The sequence below is a fragment of the Alosa pseudoharengus genome, unplaced genomic scaffold (assembly GCF_046254945.1).
Source record: "Alosa pseudoharengus isolate Yale_2024_CS ecotype anadromous, Long Island Sound unplaced genomic scaffold, YU_APseudo_1.1 YU_APseudo_1.1_scf_1, whole genome shotgun sequence".
Taxonomy (NCBI): Eukaryota; Metazoa; Chordata; class Actinopteri; order Clupeiformes; family Clupeidae; genus Alosa; species Alosa pseudoharengus.
The window spans coordinates 30684933-30696308 of NW_027468564.1; the positions used below are offsets into that span (position 1 = coordinate 30684933).

Here is an 11376-nt window from a genome sequence, read left to right on the forward strand (position 1 = left end):
AAACAAATTGTGTGGTAACCAGTTAAATGTGTGTACGATCTGTTTTCTTCACAAGTCTTCATGAGGAGGAAGGTCCTGTGGGGTAAGTTCTGTAAAGGACTCCCGGAAGATGCGCGGATGTGATCCCATACCATGTTTACTGTAGAAGATCAGCCGCAGCATTAAAACAATTAGGTAAACCATTTACAGGTAACAGTCAGCTGAGATACAGTTGTGATGGAACGCACACACCACACATCTGGTGTAAGGTAATTACCTTAAGGAAACCTTTAGGGAACATTCCCTAAAGGTTATGTGTTTGCTGGGGATGTTTTCACTCGGAAAAAGGTTTTTCCGAAGCCCATGATTGAACGCTAGGTCTGACTGAACTCCACTTTGCCCTCATAGACATGAACTAGGACGACCCATCTTGCTACGCATTAATTCGCTCCGTGCACAGCGTCTTAACCGAACGTTCGATCTGACAGGAGGGTGGCACTTCTACTTCCGGTGTGATTTGTTGTCATCGGTTGTCAAACTACAATATGAGTGCAGTACAGAAAAATAAGTCATCTTTTAGGAATTCCTTTAAATTTATTTGAAGGGCAAGTGGTTCAAATGAACACTGCTGTGTGCCACAGTGTTCGGCATCTAGTCAGTACAGCGAACTTAGTTTTCACAAGTTTCCAAAAGACTCAACACTTCGGGTAGCCTAGAAATCTAGACGCACCCTAGCGGCGGCAAATTAATTTGCTCAGCCTGTACGTCTAGTATCGAACCATAGGAATTTCTTTTGGCTTAACACAATGGATGTTATCCAATCACAGCGCTCTATTTCGTTACAGAGTCTTAAGGCGGGCTTAACAGGATAACGACAGTCCTGTGACGGTGAACAACAAGGAAGGTGGCTATGGCGAACGAAGAGCGGTTGTTTGAATCGGCGTTGGCGTCAACTTTGGAGGAGTTGGACTTGTGCTTTTCTTTGAAAGTTGAGCAACACAATGCACTTAAGTCATTCCTTTCTAAGGATGTGTTTGCCGTTTTGCCTACCGGATACGGATATGGTTGTAGCGCTGGCCTATTGCATGCCTAGGCAGTTTGAAAGACAATTCTCTGCCCGCCCCTTGGATTAAGCGAGGTGAATGATTCGATGCCAGACTATACATCTCAATGATATAGGATGGCCCCGCCAGGCTACACTTCGGGCGCAGTGGGTCCATAAAATCAGAAGATCAGCATTTACCGTCACACCGCACACAAAAGTATGCAGCCGTCATTTCGAAAGTCACCAAATCATGAAAACGGATACGAACAGACGAGTTTTAGTGTCAGGCTCTGTTCCATCTCTGTTTGAATGGAACAACTACAGCACCGTTCAAACCCGGCCCGGTGTTTGGGAGCGCTGCACTCGATCAACAAGTCCGCTGCCACCTGAACCTGTCCCGACAGATGAGAACCTACCTGAAGAGCTAGGTCCCGATGGTTGTGGAGCATGATTACGGAGCCAGCCCTACACTGTGTGTGAACCGGGAGGTGTATAAGGGAGCTTGAGGCGCTAAGGGAGCAACTGCAGTCATGTCATCTGCAGTCTTGTCACCTGCATTTGGACTCCAGCGTTTTTCTTCATCGCCAGAGGATATCCGATTTTACACCAGGTACGAACTCTACATTTAGCCTACACATTTTAATTTGAATTTGAATTTTTAACTAGTCACTAAGAGGCTTCAAAGCCTGTCTTCTTTGCCTGTTTACTTGGCTTGTTTTGTGGCTGTCAAAAATGAAAGTGTGCGTGGTGACCTGGGCTGAGTTAGGCTAGACTGACCAGGGTTCGCCACACATTGATTGTGTGTGATAAACAAACAGACTGGCAGGCAGACAGACAGACAGGTGGGTACACTGTAAAAAATTATATCAATAAGTCAAAATAAAGTATTTATTTAATCTATTTCAACTTATATTCATAAGAAATGGTATTTCAACTAAGTATCATGAGTTGTCAGTCTTGTCAGTCTTTCAACTTGTTTTTAAAGTTCATTCAAAATAAAGGCATATGTTTAGAGAGAGCCCTAAACTTAAATTCACAAGTTAAAGCCCTAAACTTAAATTCACGAGTTAAAGTAGGCCTATTAGGCCGTCCTATCCTAAAATCACCCGCCTCTTTCGTTTGAAAATTCTAAAACAAAAAAAATATTTTTTTAATAGGCCCACTTTCAAATAACTTTAATACATTAAATGTACATTTTTCAGTAGCCATAGGTGTGTAGATTTGAACAAAATCTGGTTTGGTTCTTGTAAAGAAATGAATAATTAAGTGACATAGGCTACACTTAAATGGGTGACATTCCGATATTTTACTGTCAAATGGTTCTACTGTGTTAATGCGCCGGCGCCACATTAAAAATGACTAACAACAGAAATGTGATGGTCCAGTCTGGCATAGCATTTCACATATAATCCATATGTAACATAGTGTACTGTACTCGTTTAAAATGTGATGTATCTCCAACGAGGTCAACGGGGTAGGGTAGGTCTAACAACGTCGAACTATACAACACACGGCGGATGAATACTCGGAGAGCGAGAAGAGCAATGGACTTCAAGCTGAATTCAAATCCACGACGTTACAACGGTTGCAGGTAAGTGCCGCTTGTTATTTAACGGTGTAACCGAATATTTAAATTGTTTAAAGATAACGTTACCAGTCCTAGACTGTTAATTACCTTCTTGTCAACCTATTTTGCAGTCAAACGAAGTGTCTCCAATCATTAAAAAGAGTCTGGCAAATAATAGATTTATCTACATTTGACCTTGTGGGAAATAAAAATGACTAGCTGCTAACAGAATTATAACTTAGCGTTGACAGTTAGAATGCTAACGTTAACTTAGATCATCAAATCTGCTATTGGAAATCCTTTTGAGGTAATTTCATGAGGTAAGTTAAATTCGAAGTGTCCTAGAAAGTGTAAAAGTGGACGTCAGATGACAAACTTGCTATCTGAGATTTCTTTTTATCGTGACACTTGAATCATGATAGCAACTGTGATGACCTGCAAACCCCTAAGGCAAACCCACGATAAAGCTAACGTTAGAAGCTAGCCGCTAGCAGTTTTTTTGCTAACGTTAACGTTAAAGACTTTTCCTAGTATGCTGCTGGGCTCACAAGCGGCAGTTTTTTATTTATTTATTTATTTATTTAGCCAAAATATGTGCCATGTGAAATGAAACTGATTTTAAAAGTAGAGGAAATATCTCATTGGAGGTACGTGCAGGACGACACAAAATTCCAGTTGTAGATAGAAAATGAGAACGGGTGCTGTTCATCATGACATCAGCGACTTTTTGGACAGCCCTGAAAAAGAAGTAAGGGGGAGGGGAGGTGATGGTGAACATGTGTCTATTTCTTATGTGTCCTGTAATATTTTTGTCTCACTGCACCTTTTCTTGTCTCACAGGACTCGAACATGAGGATGAGGACTGCAGCCATAGGCTATTGGGACTGCCACACTACATCTCTGAAGAGCCGTGTAATATCATCAGGATGTGTGATGTAAGATAATATCATTTTTAAAAACAATTACAGTCAAGGTCAAAATCGTTACACCTCTTTAACAACTGTTTAAAGTGTGCAAATTTCAAGAAGGGGAGTAATTTCAGGTGCAACTGTATGTTCAGTGGATTTTCTACTGGAAATACTACTATCAACAAGTACAAGTTGGATCATTTTTGGAGAGGCCTTTGCTAGCAAATTCATCATAGGAGTTATTTTGTCTTATAATATTGTGATAGAATAATATTGTTCTAACTTTTCAAGGTACATCACGGTACAATGGCGGCTGCCATGCAGGGGATGGACGTCGGCCTGCTTATTGGATATGAAGGTGCTCATCAGAATGGATTCCCTTTGAACATCTTTAACGTGGCTATTGTCGTGGAGGAAACACCGGTCATGCACAATTTTGATGATGTGCTATCTGCCATGGCCATGCTGATGGGTGTCATATTGTGTGAACTAGAATACCCGAAAGTTGGTCTGCACACACACGTTACAAACTGTTACCATTACTTGTTTTTACTACTAGTGTCCAGGTCAGAGGCTGTCAAGGTGACATTTATGCATTTCCTGGTCAGCAGAGAGGAGCGGACCTACACTGCCAGCTGACCTTTGAACCAGTCTTTCCTCTCTTTGTCTCTCTCACACACGCACGCTTGCACACACACACTCTCACTCACTCACTCTCACACACACATTCTCTCTCACTGATGCACCCACGCTCACTCACTTACTCACACACACGCTCTCTCAAACACACACATTCTCACTCAGGCACGCTCACTCACTTACACACACACTCTCTCACTCACGCACACACTCTTGCTCACTCACACACTCTTGCTCACTCACTCACACACACACACTCACTCATTCACACACACATTCTCTCTCACTGATGCACCCATGCTCGCTCACTTACTCACACACGCTCGCTCACTCACTCAAACTCTCTCGCACGCTCGCTCACTCACACACACACTATCTCACACTCACACATTCTCTCACTCATGCATGCATGCACACTCGCTCACTCACTCACAGTAACTCACTCACACTTGCTCGCTCACTCAAACATTCTCTCACTCACACACACACACACACACAAACATTCTCTCACTCATGCACACACGCTCGCTCGCTCACTCTCTCTCACTTACTCCCTCCCTCTCGTTGCCTGCTGTTGAATCAGGCAGGGTGAGTGATGTGAAGGCCTGCTACGTGCATGTACACACTTACCTGTGTTGTTGCTTCAGCTGGGGCATGTCATAATTAGGGCAACGTGTGTTTCTCCGCTTTTCCAAAAGTTAATTGTTTAAAAATTACAAAGTTAATGGTTTGAAAAATATGCTCCCTAGGAACACTGTGTATGTACACTACACCTCACCTCAGAAGCATGCATTTTACACTCAGAAGGATGCATTTTATACATGTGTTGTTACTTTTAAACATGTGTTTTACTTAAATATGATGTATGCTGTCCTGTGTTATATGTAATGATTGTGTAACTGAATAAATGGTTTTACTTTATAAGTGGTTTATTTATTCTTGACTATAACTAAAGTAATAAGTTAAAATAATTCATATTTTTATATAATATTAACTTGAGAAGTTATGTGAAAAGCTTAATTGAACTTACATGCATATGTTCAATTTGCTTATTAATATTAGTCAGCACAATGCATTTCATGAGTCATTTTTTTTTTACACTTCATTTGTCAAGTTGAGGCAACATATATAATTAAGTTGGATCAACTTAACACAACTTAAAGCAATGAGTTGAAATGACTTACAAATGTAATTCAATTGTACTTCTGTATAAATTTAAGACAACAAATATATTTAAGTTGTATCAACTTAACTCAACTTAAACAATGAGTTGAAATAATTTGCAAATCTAAGTCAATTGTACTTATCATTTTGAGGCAGCAGAGTAACTTAAATGTTAAGTTGAATCAAGCTGTTATTTTTTACAGTGTAGGTAGGTAGATAGATAGATAGTGTAGATAGATAGTTTAGATATGTGGCAAGTGGTTGGTTGTTCTCCATTATGAAATGTCGACTACGCCATCTGAGGCCCTGCCCCTCAGAATCTTCAATGAACTGGACTATATTTAGTTACCTGAAGCCCAACCATGCAACACAGGTCCGTGGACACAGAAAACCAGAGGCGTGGTTCCAAAAATAAACTCTGTCTTTATTAACAAATATTAAAAACATACAGGGAGTGAGTTCTCTCCAGACAGTCAGACTTTTTGCCACTAAGGCGCTGACACAAATGGCCTACAAGGCCTGGACACACATGTATACACAAACATACACAAGAGCCACTCGCAATGGCACTACTGGGCTAGATAAGGGGCGTGGACCATGTCCTGTTACAGATAGATAGATAGATAGATAGCGAAGAAATAAAGGTGTCCAGTAGCATGTAGCCTACACATACATACAAGGAAACCAGACATATGACATCCAGACAAACATAGGCCTACATACTACCCAAATGGGCTATAAAGGGAGACATTAACTCATTGAATGCCAAGCTGTTTTCGGGAGCTTTGCCAGAGTGCCAGCAATCTAGACCATTGTTGATGATTTTTGTACAGCCACAGCATATTCTGTGTTATAGCTATGAACACATACAATGGCTCGTTTAAAAGGTGAGACTTTAAGCTCTCGGTGGGTGCAAACAGTGTATTTCTACACACCTCTGTTCCTGAGAAATCCTAAGCTAAACAGTTGTTAGTTTTCATCAAAATCGCTGTTTTTTTCAAGTGTTGCCTGTTACTTACTTGTGTAAACTTTCCGGGAAGTGATCAGCGAGACCTGGTGAGACTGCCACCTAGTGATAGACCCACGAAAATGGCCTGGTTTTGACCTAACGTGCATGCGTCACTGATTCGACCCAAAGCGACAACCGAGTTATGATAAAATGTCCAGATTGTGCGTTTTCATGAGTTTCCGATCGTCATATATTTCATTTCCATTAATCACAGAGTTCCCAAAATCACATATAAGGTGTGTTAGAGTGTCTGGTTTCATAATTTTAAAAAAAGCTAAAAACGTAATATTACGTTTTTGGCACTCAACGCATGGGAAGGAAAAGGCACTCAATGAGTTAATGTGCCTGCTTAATACCAGTCTTACAAAATTACTGTCTGCCCTCCTTGATCATGTAAGACAGGACACCTAATTCCAGTTTCCTAACTATATTTTAGATTCCCTTCTTACCGGCATTTGATGGCATTCTGGGATCTGATTGAGGCAGCAACAACCAAAATGGTTAGAGTAACAAGGGCAAGGAAAAACTATGTTGCCAGCACAACAACTAAGAGCCCATTAACCAGACCAACGGTAAGTTTCCCCAGTCAATATACTGTAGACACATAAGCACATAAGCTGATAAGATAAGAAACAAATGTTTTAGGTTATGCTTTTTCTATGTTGTAAAAAATAATCTCCCTTGAATCCTTAAACTAAATCCTTATGCGTTTCTCCCCCAGAAGCTGCTGCCAATAGATGAACTCTTTCTGTTCTTAACGTACCTTTCCACCAGCTGTACACAGAGGGAGCTGGGTCACAGGTTTAACATCCATCGAACAACAGTTAGCCGAATTATCGTTACCTGGACAAACTTTCACTACAGCCTTCTCGGGTCTATTTGCATCTGGATGTCTAGCTGTTAAGGCCAGTCTTCCTCAAGCATTTGATGGTAACTACTGTGACACAAACATCATCCTTGACTGCACTGAACTATGGTGTCAGACTCCCTCATCTCTGCTCCTCCAGAGTGAAGTTTTCTCCACATACAAGTCCCACTGTACTTTTAAGGCGATGGTAGGTATGTCCCCCCATTGAGCCCTGACATTTGTGTCAACGCTCTTTGAAGGGTCCATGAGTGACCGGCAAGTCTTCCGTCAGTCGGGCATCACAACATTGTTAGATCCTAACACTGCAATAATGGTCGACAAAGGTTTTCTTGTAGACGACCTTGTGCCAGGGACTGTGTATCGCCCTGCCTTTGTCTCTCAGAGGGCTCAGATACCAGAAAGGGATGTATTGCAGACCCAGTCCATCGCAAGACTAAGGGTGCACATGGAGAGGATGATTAGAAGAGTGAAAAAGAAAAAAACTCTTTGACACTACCATCCCTCTCTCCATATCAGGAAGTATTAACCAGTTGTTCACAGTTGCTTGTTTGCTCTCGAATTATCAGAATGGACCTCTGGTGAAGGCATGGACATTTGAAATGTAAACTAAAGCCTGTGTAAATATGTCCATGTACCCCTATGCCTATGTCAATGTAAATATGTCCATGTACCCCCCCCCCCCCATCCACCCCAAGTTTGAAGTCCACAAATCAGTTTTTTGTCATTTTTAAACTAGTAAAATTACATGGCTAATAATTCAAAACATTGGTTTTAAATCTGATATCAAAGCTCTTTATTTGTCAAATCAGCTACCTCATGTTTAATTCATCCTGCCTTAGACATTCACACACCAGCATACAGTTATTTACAATTATTTACAGTTATTTACACAAAGAATATTATTTTAGATTTCAATTTGACATATTTAAACAACTTGCAGACAAGCCGGCATGTAAACATTAAAGTAGAATCTGTCTACTTTGTGTCTAATTACATCCAAAACATCAGTGTCTCTATAGATTCTTTGGATGAAGACATCATCCTCAGCTGACACGACAAAATAACACCAGTTCATGCCTGTTACTAACATCTGCCCCTGCACTTGCCAGTGATATGTATGTGATTTTTTAAGCTCTAACTGGCCTGATCTCATTTGGAGGTATGGACAATCAACATAGCTTTTGACATTAGGGCACTTCATTTCTATTAGACCGAACTCACAGGATACAGAAGGGTCAAAAATTAAGCCATCTGGAGACGCCCCCAGCAAAGGGGCATCTGGGTGAATGACTAATCCACAGGGATAGTGGTTTACCTGCTTCATTTGGCAATATTCCCAAATAGCATCCGCCTCTAACTCGATTCCCCTCTTCATAGCGGCTGTTTGTCGGGTTCCCTGAAGTATCCGTTTAGCCACACTGTCTTCGGCACATTCTTTAACCTGGCAGATCTCCCTGAACCGTGATGCAGTCACTCTTGGCTTCCTGAGCTCATGCCATTCTGTACATTTACTTTGCACTCTTGTTGCACATTCAAATTTACGCATCATGTCCCAGTTTACCTCTATAGACTTTTTAGATGTAACTGCTCAGACTCGGTACACACAAACATGCAAGTGGATGGCGGCAGGTGATAATTATCAAGTGGCAGGGATGGACGTGGTGGTGCAGAGTGGAAGGACAAGTCTCTCCTGGCTCTAGCTGGTTGTTGGTATGATAAAGGACTTCCAGCCTGAACCATGCCAAGGGCGGATTCGACCAAAGGGATCTCACAGGTGATGCCCATGCTGCAGATCATCGGCACCTCAGCTGCAGGGAAATCTTTGTACACTTCCGTCACCTAAAAGTGCAACAATGTTACTGGTTAGCAACATGTCTAAATTTATATTTTCAGCTGGTATGATAATGTTGATATAGCTTTATCCCTGCTTACCCGAAGGACGGAAAGGTCAGGTAAATCTCCTGTTTTTGTAGAGTGTGCTCCTGTGTGAAGTAAAAAACAGAGTCCAAAGATGCAATGAGTAATCTACATATTTGAATCCATATATTAGTGTGAAATACTGCAATGAAACAGCAATACTCTGATTTTACCTTACACCTTCATTTGTTGCTCTCTCTTTTGGTTTAGCAGACAGTACAGTCATCCTATCCACTGGGCCTGACTTAACACCCTATTGTGAAATGCAATTTATTGTAGTTCAAACATATTGCCAACTAGTGGTGTAAAACGGTAGATGTTAGCTGTCTAAACATACAACCAAAACATGCAGTAGTATACATTCAGTCGGCAAGAAGTACTATAGGCTCATACTGCAACATAACAATAGACAATATAAGGCACTTATCATCATTATATACAATAATAATCTACACAAGATTCTGTGCAATAAAGAAAAAAAGAGTATAAAGGATAAAATAAATAGTAGTGTAACAGATGTGCAGGAAGAATATATTAGTACTAGTGGTGTAAAATCATAGCGTATCATGCTCTACCTTCTTTTTGACTTACCAAAGTTCTAGGCTTGTGCCATTGCTGTTCTAAGTATAAGTGTATACTTTTTTGATCCCGTGAGGGAAATTTGGTCTCTGCATTTAACCCAATCGGTGAATTAGTGAAACACAAACAGCACACAGTGAGGTGAAGCACACACTAATCCCGGCGCAGTGAGCTGCCTGCTACAACGGCGGCGCTCGGGGAGCAGTGAGGGGTTAGGTGCCTTGCTCAAGGGCACTTCAGCCGCGGCCCACTGGTCGGGGCTCGAACCAGCAACCCTCCGGTTACAAGTCCAGAGTGCTAACCAGTGGGCCACGGCTCAGTACAGCTTAACACAGGAGGTACCACAGACAAATTCAGCTGGCTGTAATGTGCAGATTGGAACAACAAAGCAACACAGTGGTTGCATAGGGCTGCCCCTGCAATGCATGCGCATCTGTGATGCATCAGCTCCACAGGGTTTGAATCCTTCAGGACCACCTGCAAAACCAGAATGTCTTAGTACATACTTATAAATACTTGTTTATCTTGGCTTGATCATTGTACACTCATCCTTTGCAAAAGGATGCCAATTATACCTACAAAACAAATATTGTATACATTAAACAAACATGTAACACAACACAAATATTGTATACATTAAACATATACAATAGTATGATTACAGTGCATTGTCTTATACAACTTTAACAACATCCTGAATTTAATTCAATGGGAATGTGATGACCTATTTTACCTCTGGACTGCAGCTTAACTTAATGAGTCAAACATGAACAAGAAAGCAAGAGTTGGTTGCAGTTCCTTCTGTGGTTCCACATGAGGGCGCTCGTCCACGAGTGCAGAATGCATGGAGGTCTATGGAGCTGTACCCCTCAAAATCCACTTTTCTTGGGATATAATTGTTTTTCAAGTAATTTGAGTATTGCATTCGAAAGGGGAGGCAAAGAAAATACACTTGGTGGAGTATTATATTTTTTAAAGTCACTTAATTGTTCTAAAAAGCCTTTCAAACGTGTCAATGACGTCATTCATTAGCACAATGCTAGCGTGTTATGTGCAACAATGACCTAACCTGTAAGAAATCAAAAGGACATAAGTACTCGTTCATTCAACTTTTGACCTATAGCCCATGTTGAAGTTATACAAACTACAATCAAATCTGAGATTTGTCAACGACAATCAGGTGAAAGAGACCAATTTAGCTGTCTAGCTCCATTGACTCCCATTCATTCTGCACTCATGGCGATCGCCCCCAGTGGAACTCTGGTGGAACTGCATCCAAAATTCGGTACGATGGGACTTAATACAGAGTGGCAAGGCTCTCCGTAGACGGGCTCTGCTATGGCACAGTGAGTGCCCTGATTATAACCTCGCCTGTACCCTGATTTTTATTAGAGACTGAGGACAGAATGAATTACTTTATTTTTAGCACCACAAAGACAAGACAACAAAATATAATAAATACAATATAATACAAATATAATAAATACAAAGCAAACCCTGGCTAACATGCTGATATTGAAAACAGCATAGCGTGGCTAACTTACCTTCATAGTTGTGAATGTAAGATGAAATGTAGAGCTTGAAACCCTTGTTCCTCTTAGACGCCGGAGCAGTTGAACATGAATCAACGATGCGGTGAATGTCATTAACAGTAAGACGTGGAAGGTCCTGCAGACATCTAGTAAAAATAGCTGAAGCCAT

At 41.1% G+C, this 11376-nt stretch overlaps 2 long non-coding RNA genes across 2 annotated transcripts; one reads left to right on the top strand and one right to left on the bottom strand.

Annotated features, from left to right (window-relative positions):
• Positions 1-800: 800 nt before the first annotated feature.
• On the top strand, positions 801-7840 carry LOC143133322 (uncharacterized). Its single transcript, XR_012988514.1, has 3 exons — positions 801-1634; positions 6748-6883; positions 7033-7840. It is a non-coding gene; the product is annotated as an uncharacterized LOC143133322 (long non-coding RNA).
• A 147-nt stretch (positions 7841-7987) lies between these two features.
• LOC143133392 (uncharacterized) lies at positions 7988-11376 on the bottom strand. The gene is made up of 4 exons (XR_012988515.1): positions 11220-11376; positions 9270-10152; positions 9112-9161; positions 7988-9018 (listed from the first exon to the last, which is right to left on the bottom strand). It is a non-coding gene; the product is annotated as an uncharacterized LOC143133392 (long non-coding RNA).